Source organism: Aotus nancymaae, unplaced genomic scaffold (assembly GCF_030222135.1).
Source record: "Aotus nancymaae isolate 86718 unplaced genomic scaffold, 86718_ANA_hifiasm-v0.15.2.pri h1tg000081l, whole genome shotgun sequence".
Lineage (NCBI taxonomy): Eukaryota > Metazoa > Chordata > Mammalia > Primates > Aotidae > Aotus > Aotus nancymaae.
The window spans coordinates 1076542-1094505 of record NW_026988496.1 but is presented as its reverse complement, the minus strand read 5'-3'; the positions used below and the strand labels follow the sequence as shown (position 1 = coordinate 1094505).

Here is a 17964-nt window from a genome sequence, read left to right as displayed (position 1 = left end):
TGTCTAGCACTTGGCACCCTGGCCCACCTGTCTTTTTTGAAACACTCTTCTTCCTTGATCTCCACTGCTGCTTTATTGTGATTTTACCTTTGTCTATTCTCTTCCTCAAGCATGATGCTCCTCCCTCGACACCACCCGCTTGGTGAGCACCTCTACTCTCATGGTTTGATGAGGCCTTGGCAGGCTTTTCCTAAATGTCAGAGAGTAAATCTCTTTGGCTTTGTGTGCCAAGAGGCAAAATCGAGGCAATTCTGTAGGTCCTTATAATACAAACATTTAAAATGTAAAAACTGGCCCGCTCGCGTGCTAGTCGCCACCGCAGCCGCCCAAGAGGAGCTGAGGGAGGACGATGGCCCGCAACGCTCGTCGCACCGCCAGCCAGGCTACTGCCGCGGCGGCAGCGGCGGGGCCTCGCGCGCAGCAGGGCGGCCTGGGCTTTGGCCTCCCTCCGGTTCCCTGGAAGCCGGCCCGCGGCCAGCGCTGGAGCAGCAGCAGCAGCAGCAGCAGAGGCGGAGGCTCCAGCGCGTCTCTCCTCCCCCTCAGCCTGAGCCAGAGGAGGCCAGGTGGCCCGGGTGTCTGGAGGGGGATCCGCTGCCCGGGAATGGGGATTCTCTTCACCGGAATGTGGAGACTGTTCCATCACCAGGAGCACAGAGTTGCCATTGTTGGTCTGGATGATGCAGGGAGAACTACCACCCTGTACCAATTTTCTATGAATGAAATTGCACATACCTCTCCATAATACGAGGTAACGTAGAAGAGATCGTGATTAAGAATACACGTTTCCTAATGTGGGATATCGGTGGCCAAGAATCTCTTCGTTCTTCCTGGAACGCTTACTATACAAACAAAGAGTTTGCAATAGTTGCCGTGGACAGTACAGACAGAGAGAGAGGATTTCTGTAACTGGAGAAGAACTCTGTAAAATGTTAGCACGTGAGGACCTAAGCAAAGCTGGATTGCTGACTTTTGCTAATAAATAAGATGTTAGAGAATGCATGACTGTAGCAGAAATCTATCAGTTGTTGAAGCTAACTTCTATTAGAGATCACCAGTGGCATATCCAGGCATGCTGTGCTCTAAGTCAAAATGCAAATCAGCACAGAAAGTCAGTTTCCAATAGTTTAAAATGTAATGTTACTTACGAAAAGTATTTTGCTTAAGATTGTGTATGTATTGTGCATATACCTCAAGTTTCAGGTAATGGCTTTATGTTTTAAAGAAAAACAACATAAATATTAATAATATCCTTAGTAATGAGCATCGGCATTGGTGTTAAGTGCCGTTTTATACGTTCTATGTTCTCTGTCTTGTACTAACCAACTTCCCAAATCATTGAGCTGCTTGTTAAAAAAAAAAGGAAAAGCTAAAAGCATGACATTCTGTATCGATTTTCTGTTGTTGACCAAAATCACACACATGGAAACATGTAATTCAACAGCGTGGGATACCCGTCAGATTCTTGGCTTAGTATTACTAATGGGCAACATTGTACAATGAGCGACTATCAGATTATTCCTTTCGGTGGTTCTTATGGCATCTAAATTACTGAATAAATTATTAATCCATGACTTAGTGAATCACAAATTATGATTAAAATTATCAAATGAATTCTCAGCATTAATTGAAAACTGTTGTGTGACACATGTCTACCCAGAAAAGCAACATTCTATAAATACTATTAAACAACTTAGCTCTCTCTCTCTCTATATATATATATATATGTATTTTTTTCTTTTGAGATGGAGTTTCGCTCCTGTTGCCCAGGCTGGAGTGCAATGGGCGATCTCGGCTCGCTGCAATCTCCGCCTCCCAGGTTCAAGCCATTCTCCTGTCCCAGCCTCCCGAGTAGCTGGAATTACAGGCATGCGGCACCACACCTGACTAATTTTGTATTTTTAGTAGAGATGGGGGTTCCTCCATGTTGGTCAGGCTGCTTTTGAACTCCCAACCTCAGGTGATTCACCCAGCTCGGCTCCCAAAGTGCTGGGATTACAGGCATGTGCCACCATGTGTGGCGAATTTTTGTATTTTTAGTAGAGACGGGGTTTCACCATGTTGGTCAGGCTGGTGTTGAACTCGGACCTCGTGATCTGCCCGCTTCAGCCTCCCAAAATGCTGGGATTACAAGTGTGAGCCACCGCGCCCGGCTTATTGACTCCTAGTTTCAACCACCACCTCTAAACAGAAAACTCCCCAATTGGTACCTTCCCACCTCTTTCTGGAATTCCAGACCTGCGCTTCCAATTGCCTATAGGGCAGCTACACTTGCTCTCCTACACTCACCTCAAATTCAGTGTGTTCGAGGCAAAAATTTCTCACTCCCCAAATCACTTCCTTTTCCTGAATTCCCTGTTTTTGCTAGTGGTGCCATAATTCTCTCAGTCATTCAGGTCTACAATCTGTCACGTCTGCCTTTTTCTTCCTCTCTAAACTATTGGCAGTGTTACTTCTTAACTATCTCTTGAAAACTTCACCTGTCCTCCAGTCCATAGTCTGTTGTGGTCCAAGGCCCCAGCATCTCTTGCCTCGACAACTGTCACAGGCAAGGAGACTTCTTTTTCTCCAGAGTGGAGACGGGGAGAATTCACTGGTCTCCCTATCTCCATTCTGTGTTCCCATCTAATAAGGCTCTATACTGCAGCCAGGGATTTTTATTTTTTAAGTCCTCTTCAATTTTTTGGAAGAGTTTCAGGATGACTGATGTTATTTATTTATTTATTTATTGTTGAGATGGAATCTGGCTCTGTGACCAGGCTGGAGTGCAGTGGTGTGATCTTGGCTCACTGCAACCTGCAACCTCTGCCTCCCAGGTTCAAGCCATTCTCCTGCCTCAGCCTCCAGAGTAGCTGGGACTACAGGTGCCCGCCACCATGCCTGGCCAATTTTTTGTGTTTTAGTAGAGACAGGGTTTCGCCATGTTGGCCAGAACGGTCTTGAACTCCTGACCTCGTGGTCCACCGGCCTCGGCCTCCCAGTGTTGGGATTACAGGCGTGAACCAGTGCACCCGGCCTGGTGTTAATTCTTTAAATGTTTGGTAGAATTCACCAGCGAAGCCATCTGGTGCTGAAGGTTAGAAGGAGTCTGCTTTGATGCTCATGCTGGAGTGCAGTGGTGTAATCTCAACTGACTGCAACCTTCAACTTCCGGGTTCAAGAGATTCTTGTGCCTCAGCCTCCCGAGTAACTGGGATTACAGGCGTGTGCCACCACGCCTGGCTAATTTTTATATTTGTAGTAGAGACGGGGTTTTACCATGTTGCCAGGCTGGTCTCGAACTCCTGAGCTCAAGGGATGCACCAGCCTCGGCCTCCCAAAGTGCTGGGATTACAGGCGCGAGCCACTGCATCAGGCCCGTTAGGAGGTTTTTGATTATTGATTCAATCACCTTCATGATTCAGTTTTGGTAGGTTGTGTATTTCTAGGAATTTACCCATTTCTTCTTTGTTATCCAACTTGTTGGCAAAAAATTGTTCATAATAGTCTCTTAAAATCCTTTTATTTCTGTGACATTTGTTATAATGCCTCTTTCTTTCCTTCCTTGCTTCCTTCTTTCCTTCCTTTCATTTCTTTCTTTCTCTTTCTTTTCCTTCCTTCCCTTCCCTTCCTTTTCTTCCTTCCCTTTCTTTCTTCCCTTCCTTCCCATCCCCTCCCTCCCTCCCTCCCTCTCTCCCTCTCTCCCCTCCTTCCTTCCTTCCTCTCATTCTCTCTTTCTCTCTTTTGAGTCTCTGTCACCCAGGCTGGAGTGCAGTGGCAAGATCTTGGCTCACTGCAGCCACCACCTCCCGGGTTCAAGGGGTTCTCTCGCCTCCGTCTCCGGAGTAGCTGGGATTACAGGCACCTGCCATGAAGCCCAGCTAATCTTTGTATTTTTTTTTTTTTTTTTTTTTTTTGAGACGGAGTTTCACTCTTGTTACCCAGGCTGGAGTACAATGGCGCAATCTCTGCTCACCACAACTTCCGCCTCCTGGGTTGAAGCAATTCTCCTGCCTCAGCCTCCCGAGTAGCTGGGACTACAGGCTGCACCACCAGGCCCAGCTAATTTTTGTATTTTTAGCAGAGATAGGGTTTCACCATGTTGGCCAGGCTGGTCTTGAACTCCTGACCTCGTGATCCACTCGCCTTGGCCTCCCAAAGTGCTGGGATCACAGGCGTGAGTCACTGTGCCCGGCCTTCCTCTTTCATTTCTGATTTTAGTTCTGATTTTAGTCTTTCCTCTTCTTTCCTTGATCTAGCTAAGCATTTGTCAATTTTGTGGATCTTTTCAAAAACAAACTCAGTTTTATTGATTTTTCCTATTGTTTTTCTATTTCATTTTTCTCTGCTCTAATCTTTATTATTTCCTTCCTTTTGATAGCTTTACGTTTAGTTTGTTCTCCTTTTTCTAGTTTCATGAGGTGTAAAGTTAGGTTATTGGAGATTTTTTTAGATGTATGCATTTCCAGCTATAAACTTTTCTGTTGGTACTGCTTGCGCTGCATCCCATAAGTTTTGGTATGTTGTGTTTTTATTTTCATTTGTCTCAAGGTATCTTCTAATTTCCCTTGTGACTTCTTTTTCAAAAAAAGTTCAATAACTTTAGGGGTACAAACGTTTTTTGGTAACGTGAATGGATTATATAGTGGTGAAGTCTGAGACTTCAGTGCACCCATTACCCGAGTAGTGTACATTGTACCCAATATGCATATTTTTATCCCTTACCCTTCCCACCGTCCCCCTTTCTGAGTCTCCACTGTCCCTTGTACCACTCTGTACACTGTTGCATACCCATAGCTTAAGTTTCACTTAACGGCCTCCAGCTCCATCCAAGTTACTGCAAAAGACATTATTTTGTTCTTTTTTATGGCTGCGTATTCCGTGGTGTATGCCACATTTTCTTTATCCATTCATTGGTTGATGGGCACTAAGGTTGGTTCCATATCCTTCCAATTGTGAGTTGTGCTGTGATAAACATATGTGTGCAGGTGTCTTTTTTGATATAATGACTTCTTTTCCTTTGCGTAGATACCCAGTAGTGGGATTGTGGGATCAAATGGTAGATTCTTGTAGTTCTTTGAGAAATCTCCAACTGTTTTCCACAGAAATTGTACTAATTTGCATTCCTACTAGCAGTGTATAAATGTTCCTTTTTCACCACATCCATGCCAACATCTATGGGATTACAGGTGCTCTCCACCACGCCTGGCTTGCAAGCCATCCAGAAACATGTGGGTTTGATTTGGCCTGTGGGCTGTAGTTTGTTACTTCTTTGTTTTTTGGCTTTTTAATAATGGCAATTCTGGGCCAGGTGTGTAATCTCAGCACTTTGGGAGGCTGAGGCAAGTGGATCACCTGAGGTCAGGAGTTCGAGACCAGTCTGACCAACATGGTGAAACCCCATCTCTGCTAAAAATACGAAAATTAGTCAGGCGTGTTGGCGAGTGCCTGTAATCCCAGCTACTTGGGAGGCTGAGGCAGGAGAATCACTTGAACCCAGGAAGCAGAGGTTGCAGTGAGCCGAGATCATGCCACCGCACTCTAGCCTGGGTGACAAGAGTGAAGCTCTGTCTCAATATTGTGGTTTTAATTTGCATTTCCCTGATGATCAGTGATGTTGAACAATTTTTCATATATTTATTGGCCATTTGTGTATCTTCATTTGAGAAACATCTATTTGTGTCATTTGCCCACTTTATGATAGGATTATTTGTTTTTTTCTTGCGATTTATTTGAGTTATTTGCAGATTTCTGGATATTAGTCCTCTGTCGGATGCATAGCTTGCAAATATTTTCTCCCATTCTGAGGATTGTTGATGATTTCTTTTCTTTTCTTTATTTTTTAATTTTTTAATTTTTTTTGCTATGGAGTTTTGCTCTTGTTGCCCAGGCTGGAGTGCAATGGCGCGACCTTGGCTCACTGCAACCTCTGCCTCCCAGATTCAAACGATTCTCCTCTCTCAGCCTCCCAAATAGCTGGGATTACAGGCATGCACCACCATGCCTGGTTAATTTTGTAGTTTTAGTAGAGAAGGGGTTTCTCCATGTTGGTCAGGCTGGTCTCAAACTCCTGACCTCCCGTGATCTACCCACGTCGGCCTCCCAAAGTGCTGGGATTACAGGCGTGAACCAAGGCACCCGGCCTACTCTGGTGATTTCTTTTGCTGTGCAGAAGTTGTTTTTTAGTTTAAAAAGTCTTATTTATTTATTTTTGCTTTTGTTCCATTTACTTTTGAGGTCTTAGTCATAAATTCTTTGCCAAGGCCTATGTCCAGAAGAGTTTTACCTAGGTTTTCTTCTCGAATTTTTATGGTGTCAGGTCTTAGATTTATGTCTTTAATTCATCTCGGGTTGACTTTTGTATATCGTGAGAAACAGGGGTCCAGTTTCATTCCTGTACATGTAGCTACCCAGTTTTCCCAGCACCATTTATTGAATAGGGCACCATTTCCCCAGTTTATGTTCTTGTATACTTCGTTGAAGATCCACTGGTTGTATGTAAGTATTTGGCTTTATTTCTGGGGTCTCTATTCTGTTCCATTGGTCTATGTATCTAGTTTTATACCAGTACCATACTGTGTTGGTTATCATAGCCTTGTAATATAATTTGAAGTCAGGTAATGTGATACCTCCAGATTTATTATTTTTGCTTCGGATTGCTTTGGCTATTCAGGCTCTTTTTTGGCTCCATATGAATTCTGGTATTTTTTTTCTCGTTCTTTCCTTCCTTTCTTTCTCCCTTCTTTCCTTCCTTCTTTCTTTTTTTTTTTTTCAGACAGGGTCTCACTCTGTTACCCAGGAGGCTAAAAGTCCAAGATCAAGGTGCCAGCAATTAGGTTCCTGGTGAGGGTCTTCTTTCTGGCTTGCAGACAGTCACCTTCTCACTGTGTCCTCAGAGCGGGGGTGGGGAGAGAGACAGAGAGAGGGAGAGAGCACTTTGGTGTCTCTTCTTCTTCTAAGGGCACCAGTCCTACCGGATTAGGCCTCACCCTTATTTAATCTTAGTTACCTCCCTAAGGGCTCTGTCTCCACATACAGTCACATTGGAGGTTAAGATTTAAACATGAATTCTGGGGAAACGCAGTTCAGTCCACAAGAGGAGTTCTTTGAGAATGAGATGAAAGCGCTGTACACTCTCCCTAGGAGACTGCATACACCACCTCCCACAACTCTGCACACAGTTTCAGAAAGTTCATGGACCCCAGGGTGAGAAGCCCTGTTCCAGGCCACCTTTCTCTTTTCACAGATGGAGAAATGGAGGTTCTGAAAGGGAAAGTGCTTTTCAGCAGGTTAGGAGAGAGCTAGGTCTGTTGATTCCTAGTCTAGCACTTGTCCTGCCTTACTCTGCCATCTGTTGGGCCCGTATGGAATTGTACAATAACAAGAGACAACCATCCTGGGTGACCCCAGCACACCACAGGTCCTGTGGACAGAGTAAAAGCAACAGTTGCTTCTCCACCTAAGATGTTCTCATGGGCTAATCTGGTTCTAGCTGTAACTGACAGCAAATGCAATGGATTGCAGTGCTTCGAACTAGTCAAGAGGTTGGGGAGAAGCTGCACCAACTTCGGTATCAGTCCACATGAGGCTTGCATATGAGGAGACAGAATGACTTCTGCCCTGCTGAAGGACAAAATGGAGACTGAGGAGGCACAGCCTTGAACTATCTGGTGGCCTTGACATGGCGCTGCCCCTCCAGCTCTTAGATTCCTCACTTGCACACTGACCATGAGTTGGCCTGTTAAATTTCTCCAAGAGTTCTTCTAGTTCTCATATTCTGTACTTCTATGATCTTAGAGTGGGAACCATGGAGAGAAAAATCAGCTGAGGTGTTTGTCCTAGAATTATGCGCAAACTAATTTTTTCCCTCCAATTTCTTCTAATGGTATGACAGAATTAGCGATAAGGAAAATGTAGTTCAAAGGGAGGAAAAAGGCTGGGTGTGCTGCCTCACGCCCGGAATTCCAGCACTTTGGGAGGCTGAGGCAGGAGGATGGCTTGAGCTGAGGAGTTCGAGGCTGGAGTGAGCTATGATCGTGCCACTGCACTCCAGCCTGGGTGATAGGCTGGGACCCTGTCTCAAAAAGAAATGTAGTTGAAAAAGATGAAAAATCCCTAATAAGAATCTGAGAAGACCCTTTACTTAAGTAGTAATTTAAAGTTTCAACATAAGTGGTTCCTTGATTTCTGCTTCTCATTCACCCTTAAGTAAGTTCTTACAGTTGCTGGACTTCTAAATAATGGAATCAGACGATGGAGTGCTACTTATCGTGGGAAATGCTGTTTATCTCTAGGCAGAGGGGTGACCCCTGAGAATAGTTGTTTTTGGTTTGTTTGTTTGCAGACAGGGTCTCACTTTGTCATCCAGTTTGGAGTGCAGTCGTGATCTCGGCTTACTGCCAGGCTCTACCTTCCAGGCTCAAACGATCCTACCACCTCAGCCCCACAAGCCGCTGGGACTACAGGGCACGTGCCACCACACCTGCCTAAGTTTTTGTATTTTTCTTAGAGACAGGGTTTTGCCAGGTTGGCCAGGTTGGTCTTGAACTCCTGAGCTCAAGCCATCTGCCCACCTTGGCCTCCCGGACAGGCATGGGCCACTGTGCCTGGCCCCAGAGAATCGTTTTTCTTTCATTTCATCAATTGATGAAATAATCACGGCATTCTTCCTACTTGACCCTATTAATGCCACAAACCAGTGTGGAGCCTTCACTCAACCCACCCTGGGGGAGTACAAGACCAGAAACAAAAGCAGGGGAAATGCATCCTGGGATGGAGGCTGACTTTTTGGGAAAATGCATCTGGCTTTATTCACAAGAAACAATTAAGGCCCCAAAGGGCTGCACACTCCAGCCTGCTGCTATCACTCTGTCTGTCAGGGCCCCATGCCTTATCTAGCACATCAGTGGTCTAAGTTGGGCTTGAGGAGAAGAAAGAGGAAGAAAAGAGTTGCCGGGGAAAGCAGCTGGCAAGGTTGGCGTTAAGATCGAAGTGCCAAACAGGCAAAAGAGATGCAGCCCATCAGAAGGACTGCCAACACTGCTTCCGCCTTCACTGGCACAAATGACCCTTTCAATCCCAGCAGCTAACGGTAGAGACGTGGACAAAGTCAGAAGGTATGAAATCACCAGCTGCCGCCACTTGCATCCCAGCAAACAGCTTAAAACGACACTGCCCTCACCTGGTGAAATTAATGTATTACGTCGAAGACATATCTTTTTAGATTTTTTTGGTCATTTCTTCTTCTCCAGTTCTTGGGCCTCCACCTCTGAGAATAAGTGGATGGAGAAGTAACAAATCTCCCCTGAGAAACTGTACCAAGTGCATGGGATTCCATCATAAAGTCACTAATCGTGAATGAAAACTTACCACCCAAATGTAAAATGTTTACCAACAAATCGAAATTTACTTCACAATTGTGTAAGCATCATTCCTATGATGTTTAGGCAAATCTACGAGAATTTGAAAATAAAGCTGTTATTAGCAATAAGCTGATATTACTACTCTCGAGGAGGCCTGCTATAAACAGCTAAAATAATTTTGGTTATCCTTCGGGTTATAAAATACTTGCCTGTTTAATGCAGTGTTACTTCCCTTATCACTATTTCTTCTCCGCTTATGGTGGCAGGCAACGTACAGAAAGAAAACATCACGATCCATGTGCACAGTTTAATAAAAGAGTATCAAGTGCACCTGTAAGGGAACGCTCCCCTAGGTCCCAGAGGAGAACAGCGCCAGCATCCCTCAAAGCCTCCTGGGGTGTCCCTGCCTGGTCTAAGCCCCACTCCCACTCCAAGGGGGAAACCAACATCCTGACTTTTCAGATTGTCTTTTTCTTGCTTTTCTCTATGGTTTTATAGCCTAGGTATATAAGTATGCATTCTTCAGTAAGGTAGGTTAGGGTTGCCTGTCATTTGAGGTTGCAGGAATGGAATCGTTAAACACGTCTGTGTTGTTACTTGCTTCTTTCACTCGATGTTATCTTTGTAAAGATTCACGCCTATTATTCTGTGGAGGAGTACTTTGTCCTTTTCTGCTGCTGAAATAGTATTCCATTGTATGAACATACCAGCAATGTACTGATCTCGTCCTATGGAAGTTGCAATTTTCGTTGTTTCCCATATTTGGAACTGGATGACTACAAAAATCCTACTCCATAAACCCTTGTCAGCATGAGTAAAGAAATCCCGAAAGGGACGTGTAGGCTGCTAAAAGCATGTATTTAAAAGAATGTATTAGTCTGTTGCCCCACTGCTGATAAAGACACACCCAAGACTGGGAAGAAAAAGAGGTTTAACTGGCCTTACAGTTCCACATGCCTGGGGAGGCCTCAGAATCATGGCGGGAGTTGAAAGGCATTTCTTACATGTTGGTGGCAAGAGAGAGGGAGCAAGAACCAAGAGCGGAAACCCCTGATAAACCCATCAGATCTTGTGAGTCTTCACTATCACAAGGATAGCCGGAGAAAGATCACCTCCCAAGATCCAATTACCTCCCCCTTGGTTCCTTCCCACAACACATGGGAATTCTGAGAGACAATTTAAGTTCAGATTTGAGAGGGGATACACCCAAGCCATATCTTTCTGACCCTGGCCCCTCCCAAACTAATGTCCTCATGTTCCTTCCTTCCTTCCTTCCTTCCTCCCTTCCTTCCTTCCCTCTTCCCTCCTTCTCTCCTTCCCTCTTTCCCTCTTTCATTCCTTCCTTCCTTCCTTCTTTCTTTCGAGATGGATTCTCGTTCTGTTGCCCAGGCTGGAGTAGAGTGGTGCGATCTCAGCTCACTGCAACCTCCGCCTCCTGGGTTCCAGCGATTCTCCTGCCTCAGCCTCCTAAGTAGCTGGGACTAAAGGCATGCACCACCACATCAGTCTAATTTTTTGTTTTTTTGTTAATAGAGACGGGGTTTCCCCATGTTGGCCAGGATGGTCTCGATCTCTTGACCTAGTGATCCACCCGCCTCGGCCTCCCAAAGTGCTAGGATTACAGGCATGAGCCACCGCGCTCGGCCTGTCTTCACATTTCAAAACCAATCACCGTGCTCAGCCTGTCCTCATGTTTCAAATGCAATCATGGCTTCCCAACCGTCCCCCAAAGTCTCAACTCACTTCAGCATTAACCCAAAAGTCCACAATCCAAAGTCTCATCTGAGACAAGGCAAGTCCTGTCCACCTATGAGCCTGTAAAATCAAAAGCAAGCTGGGTACTTCCTAGATACAGTGGGGGTACAGGTGTTGGGCAAATATAGCCATTCCAAATGGGAGAAACTGGCCAAAACAAAGGGGTTACAGGCCCCATACAAGTCTGAAATCCAGTGGGGCAGTCAACTTTTAAAGCTCCAAAATGATGTTTTTTGACTCCAGGTCTCACATCCAGGTCATGCCGATGCAAGAAGTGGGTTCCTGTGGTCTTGGGTAGCTCTGTCCCGGTGGCTTTGCAGGGTTTAGCCTCCCTCCTGGCAGCTTTAACAGGCTGGCAGTGAGTGTCTGCAGCTTTTCCAGGAGCATGGTGCAAGCTGTCAGTGGATCTACCATTCTGGGGTCTGGAGGACAGTGGCCCTCCTCTCACAGCTCCACTAGGTGTTTCCATACATCTTCTGAAATCTAGGCAGAGGTTCCCAAACCTCAGTTCTTGACTTCTGTGTACCCACAGCCTCAATACCTCATGGAAGCTGCCAAGGCTTGGGGCTTCCACCCTCTGAAGCCACAGCCTGAGCTCTACATTGGCCCCTTTCAGCCACAGTTGGAGAGGCTGGGACACAGGGCATCGAGTCCCTGGGCTGCACACACCATGGGGACCCTGGACCCGGCCCCAAAAACCACTTTTTCCTCCTGGGCCCCCGGGCCTGTGATGCGAGGGGCTACCTCGAAGGTCTCTGACATGTCCTGGACACATTTTCTCTGGGGTCTTGGGGATCAACATTACGCTCCTTGCTACTTATGCAAACTTCTGCAGCCAGCTTGATTCCCTTTTAAAACTGAATGCTTTTAACACCACCCAAGTCACCTTTTGGATCCTTTGCTGCTTAGAAATTTCTTCCACCAGATACCCTAAATCATCTCTCTCAAGTTCAAAGTTCCACAAATCTCTAGGGCAGGGGCAAAGTGCAGCCAGTCTCCTCACTAAAACATAAAAAGAGTCACCTTCACTCCAGTTCCCAGCAAGTTCCTCATCTCCATCTGGGACCACTTCAGCCTGGACCTTATTGTCCATATCACGATCAGCATTTTGAGCAAAGCCATTCAACAAGTGTCTAGGAAGTTCCAAACATTCCCACATTTTCCTCTCTCCTCTGAGGCCTTCAAACTGTTCCAACCTCTGGCTGTTACCCAGTTCCAGAGTGGCTTCCACATTTTCTGGCATCTTTTCAGCAACACCCCACTCTACTGGTACCAATTTACCATATTCGTTTTCACACTGCTGATAAAGACATACCTGAGGCTCGGAAGAAAAGAGGTTTAATTGGACTTATAGTTACACACTGTTGGGGAGGCCTCAGAATCACGGCAGGAGGAGAAAGGCATTTGTTACGTGGTGGCCGCAAGAGAACACGAGGAAAAAGCAAAAGTGGAAACTCCTGATAAACCCATCAGATCTTGTGAGACTTATTCATTATAACGAGAATAGCAGGAGAAAGACTGGCTATGATTCAATTACCTTCCCGTGGGTCCCTCCCACAACATGTAGGAATTCAGGGAGATACGTTTCAAGTTGAGATTTGAGTGGGGACACAGCCAAACCATATAAAATAGGATAGAGTATGATTAATGAGAAAAAGTATGAAAAACAAGAGGAACATAAGACCAAGGAAAGTAGAAGGAAATAAGGTGAAAGCAGAAATCAGTGACAGGGGAAACAAGCATAAGGGTCACAAAACCAGAAGTTGCGTGTTTGGAAGAAGGATGAAATTGGTAAATATCTTGTGAGACCGGTCAAGAAGACAAGGGAGAAGAGCACCGCTATCAGGAAAGAAAAGGGAGAAATCCACACAAATGATGTTACGTCCCTTCTCGTGTTGCTATATAGAAATGCCCAAGACCAAGGCATTTATCGAGAAAAGAGCTCATGGTTCTGCAGGGTGTACAGGAAGCATAACGGCTTCTGCTTCTAGGAGGACTCAGGAAGCTTGCCATCATGGCGGAAGGTGAAACAGGAGCAGGTGCTTGTTACAGGGTAGGAGCAGGAGCAAGAGAGAGAGCAAGGGGAGGTGTCACACACTCGTAAACGACCAGACTCATGAGAACTCACTCGAGACGGCGAGGACAGCACCAAGTGGATGCTGCTAAACCATTCTTGAGAAATCCAGCCCCGTGATCCAGCCACCTCCCACCAGGCCCCACCTCCAACATTAGGAGTTACAGTTTGACATGAGACTTGGTCGGGACACAGATTCAAACCATGTCATATACAGACACCCAAAAGATAGAAGGAGGACATTTGGGGGAGCTGGGTATTCACATAGTGCCCATGCAGTAACAGCAGGTGGGTGATTCAATACAAAGAGAAGATGGCACCTTCACAATGGAGGAATCTGGAACAGCCCCCGACCACATGGTCAAGATGAACATCACCAGTCATAAAACAAACCAATGTGGAGAATCTGCTGATGTCAGGCACCGAGAAGGGCAGCACGTCTGCTGTGCAGTAGTCCTGCTAAAAATGTTCAACCTACCTGAGTCTAACCACAAGAAAGCCACTAGACAAACCCAAGCTCCAGGGCTTCCTGACAACAACGGCACTGGCTTGAGCCTGGAGTTCGAGGCTGCAGTGGACTGGGTTTGCGACATTGCATGCCAGTCTGGGCAACAGAGGGAGATCCTGTCTCAAAAGAGATCTGACAACTAAATGCAAAGCTTGATGTTCGATCGGAAAGACAATTTTGTTAGAAAGCAGCTTTGAGGGATACTACGGCACCATGGGGACAATCGGAAAATGTTTCTTCTCATGGTACAGTATAAAATTGTATGATCTCAATGTTACATTTCCTTAGTGTGATGATGGTGTTAAGGTTTTGTGGGAGGCCATGCTTTCTCTTAGACGATGCATGCTGCAGTATTTATGGAGGATGGAGCTTAACGACTCAAAGGGATCTCAAATGATTCCACAAAACAAGGAAAAATACAAGCAGGCACACATGCACAGAGAAAGACAGGAGGGGGGCAGGATCGAGGAAGGGATGAAGCAAATGTGAGAAAATGGTAACACCTGGAGGATCCTGTAGAAGAACATACGTATGGGTGCTCCTTGTGCTTTCCCTGCAACTCTCCCATAGCTCCCTAATTTTAACAAAAGCAATCTGGGATCCAGGGGTATTCCGGACCATTTTATTCCAGTCAGTTTGAAAACAAAGAAAAAGGTCACCAGTCGCTAGGAAACAAAACCCGCCAAAACTGACGCGACAAGGAATAGCCACCCTGAACAATTCCAGAATCATTGCAGAAAGATGTCAGTCGTCATAGGCTTTCCACAAATACACTCCAGGACCCCCCACCACATTCTGGCAAACATCCTAGGAATACACATCTTCCCTCTGACACAAACTCATGCAGAAAACTGAAAGGGAAGAACAATCCTCCACTCACTGTATGAACTTGGCATAACCTCGATACAAAACCCCTCAAGGTCACGTAGAGAAACGTTGCAGGTCACTCAAAGGCTCATGGCATAGAAACAAAAGTCAGAACCAGAATCTTAGCACACAGAAGCCTACAGGATAGAAAAAGGAAAATACCTAATATGGTATGACTTATATTGGCTCCATCCCAGAAATACGAACTTAATTTCCCTTCAGAAAATAAACAGCTACAATAATCCACATTAACGGATTCAGGGAGAGAAATATGCTCTTCTTAGTCACAAAAGTATTGACTAAATGGCAATATCCATTCGAGATGTAGTGCTGACAATTTGTTTTCCCCAAAAAGTCAGGTCTATTGGGCTACAATTTATACAGAGGTCTATGGGATTTTGTAAATGCATACGGCTGTGGAAACACCAGCACAATATACATATAGACATAGGGCATCGCCATCCCTTCCAGGTTCCCTGGTGCCCTCTGGTAGTGAACTCCTGGTCTTAACCCTCAGACCCTGGCAACCACCAGTCTGTTTTCTGTTCCTAGGGTTTTGCCTTTTCCAGAATGTCATATCAACGGAATCACATGGTATGTAGCCTGTGCCTTCGGCTTCCTTCAGAGAAAGAGACTCGGACCACAATTCGCCAAAGTTGCAATGTACAGTTTCGTGACTTGGGTAGTAGTTACCTGGCTTGATCGCCTTATAACTCCTTGTCAGATGACTGGCTTCTGAGTTCTTTCCGTGTGTGTGTGTGTGTGTGTGTGTGTGTGTGGGTTTGTGTGTGTGGGTGGGTGTGTGAGAGAGAGAGAATGTGTCTGTGTGTGTTATGTTTAAAAAACATAATTTACTTTCAACTGCTTCTTACTTATATATCTTGGTGCAGGTTATTAAATGGCAATTATGAATCCTTTGGAGAAAATGAGTGATTATTGGAAAAGTCAGCTGAGTGATTACCTCTGGGGTGTGCAAGGGGGGAAGTAGTGATCGGGGTGGGGCAAACTGGAGGGTTCCAAATGCTGCCAACCTTCTGTTCCTTGCTCTGTATGGGAGTGGCCCAGACTTCAACATTGTACAACCACAGGGGCTCCATTCACGCTGGATCATGTGGAAGGGGCACCCTGGAATCCCGCAGATAGAGTTGGCACGGTCACCCTGGCAGCCACAGCCTACGCAACCGTACCTGGGAAACACGGGTGCTGGCTTCATCCTTCGAGGAAATGACTGATGAGAACACGTGTGGGGGAAACGAGGAGTTCTCGGTGTGGAGGTTGAGGACAGATGTGCATGAGGTTGTCCGAGTTCATCCAGGAGTGTGTTCCAGGTGGGCTAAAGTCCATGGCTGTTACTCACCATGGCCACTGTGATCCTACGATTGCCATCTCACATCCCCGTGTGCGGTGCCCTGGGCCTGCGCCATGGCCTGCACGGCCACCCTTGAGAACTCCGGCTGGTGGGCGTCCAAGGAGACTCACACACCTTCAGCCCTAGCTGGAGTCTGAAGAGGACAGGCTCTTTTCTGTGGGCAGAGTGAGAGTTCCCATCTGGAGATGTCCCTGTGGGAGCCCCGGCACCTGGTGCAGGTGGGATTCTGCTCAGGGCTCCGCCACTGCGGCTGCATGAAGGGCAGGCACGCAGCTCGGCAGAGCTCCGGAGCCCGTCAGATCTGAGTGGCAGGAGAGCAAAAGGGGGGCACTGCATGAGGGGAGGGGCTCAACCTCCTCCTCTCCACTGGGGCCCAATGAATTCCTCTCATCCGAGGAGCCTCGGATTCTGCACTTCTTTCCCCTAGAACCGAAGGCTCTGCCTGACCATGGCCTGGGGTATACATGTTAGAGCCCCATTACTGTGTGGGAGGTGCTCTGAATATGGAACTGAGGTGGTGTGCTGAGAGGCGGGGCTGTCAAATCCAACCACCGAGGGATGGGTTCTCGCCTTCTACGACTCCATGCATGGGCTTCTCCGCTTTTACACACTGTTGACCCTGGCCCATGCCTCCCGGGCAGTGGCTGGGGCTGGAGTTCTGCCCCCCATCAGAACCCACCTAGATGTCTCTGGTGGCTAAAACCCAAGCTGGAGAGTCGCTGACACACGTCTTCCCCCAGACACCTAGCCCGCTGTGTTATCCCCACAGGAAACAGTCACCTGCGTCAGGGTCAAAGCCTTGGCCCGAGGAATCAAGCCCAGCCCACCCTCTCAGGTCAGGCATTTGTTGGGGATGGGGTAGGTTCCTGGTACCATTCATTTCTGTGTCTGAGCCCTGTGATTGACCAACCCCGTGGGTGATGGCTCCCTTCACTGAGCTCACACCACAGGCCCGGCAGGGAGACAGGATGAGAGTATGGGGGAAGGCCGTACCGAGCCCGACCAGATGTCCCAGAGTAGTCCCTCTTTCCCGCTTTCCACCCTCACTTTGTCCATCCTGCCCGTGTCTCGATTATCTGAAGTCGTGGTACCCTCCCACAGGAGATCCCCGCTTCCTGGAAGGTGACTCTGAGGCATTATCACTGCACCCACACAAGGGAGTGCTGAGACCTGCATTCCATCCCGCAGAGGACTGGGAACCTACTTTGTCGACTCCAGCCATCTGAGAGCTCCGACACCCATCCTTGTGTGAGGGGACGTCCCCTTTGTCCCACTCCATGCCCTCCTAGGTGTTAGAATTGAACAATACTTCTTGTGAAAGGTAGATCCCAGCCCTGCGTTTGCGCATTCCTTCCTTCACGGATCCTTCAACACTGCCTCAACTCCATGAATTGGCCTGTTGTCCCTCAAAGGAGAGTACCCCCAATTAATTTAATTCCCAAGCGGGTGCTTGTGTATGAGTGCCCATACACACACACACACACACACACACACACACACACACTAACCCTGAATGGTATCTGTATTCCTATTGTCTTCATCTGTTCAATACCCAGTCTCTTGTCGGTGGGAGCTGGCAGAACCTACACGCACTTCCTCACTGGAACTGGAATGTGTGCCCGAGTCTGGGTGCCGCCCAGCCCAGGATTCCAGCAGCAGGAAGGCGGCAATCCCAACTGTCAGTGTGGGTCAAGGCAGAACAGGCAGCTCGATGATCTCATGTGACCTTGAGAGGTGGTCTGGAAGACTGAGTGGAGACACGGAAATATTATGTCCACAAAAGCCTGGGGCCTGGGGGTAGTGGAACTATATTTGACAGGGATCATCTAAGAACAGCCAGGCCTAGTATCCACACTTGACCTGGAAAGCGGCTGGCCATTTTCAAATCAAGGGTATGGACCCATCGGCTGCAGAAAGGGCTGTTGGCTGCCTACAGGACACCGAGGATGTGGAAGCCGCCTCTCGTGTAGCTGCTGGCGGGCAGTGTCCACCAGGTTGGCCTGAGGGCACCAGAGCAGACTCAGCGCCCCCACCTCCAACCTAGAGACTACCG

The 17964-nt window shown here is 47.1% G+C and overlaps 1 pseudogene; it reads left to right on the top strand.

The window, feature by feature from the left end:
- The first annotated feature begins 601 nt into the window (after window positions 1–601).
- Window positions 602–17955, top strand: LOC105705666 (ADP-ribosylation factor-like protein 5A; annotated as a pseudogene).
- Window positions 17956–17964: the final 9 nt, after the last annotated feature.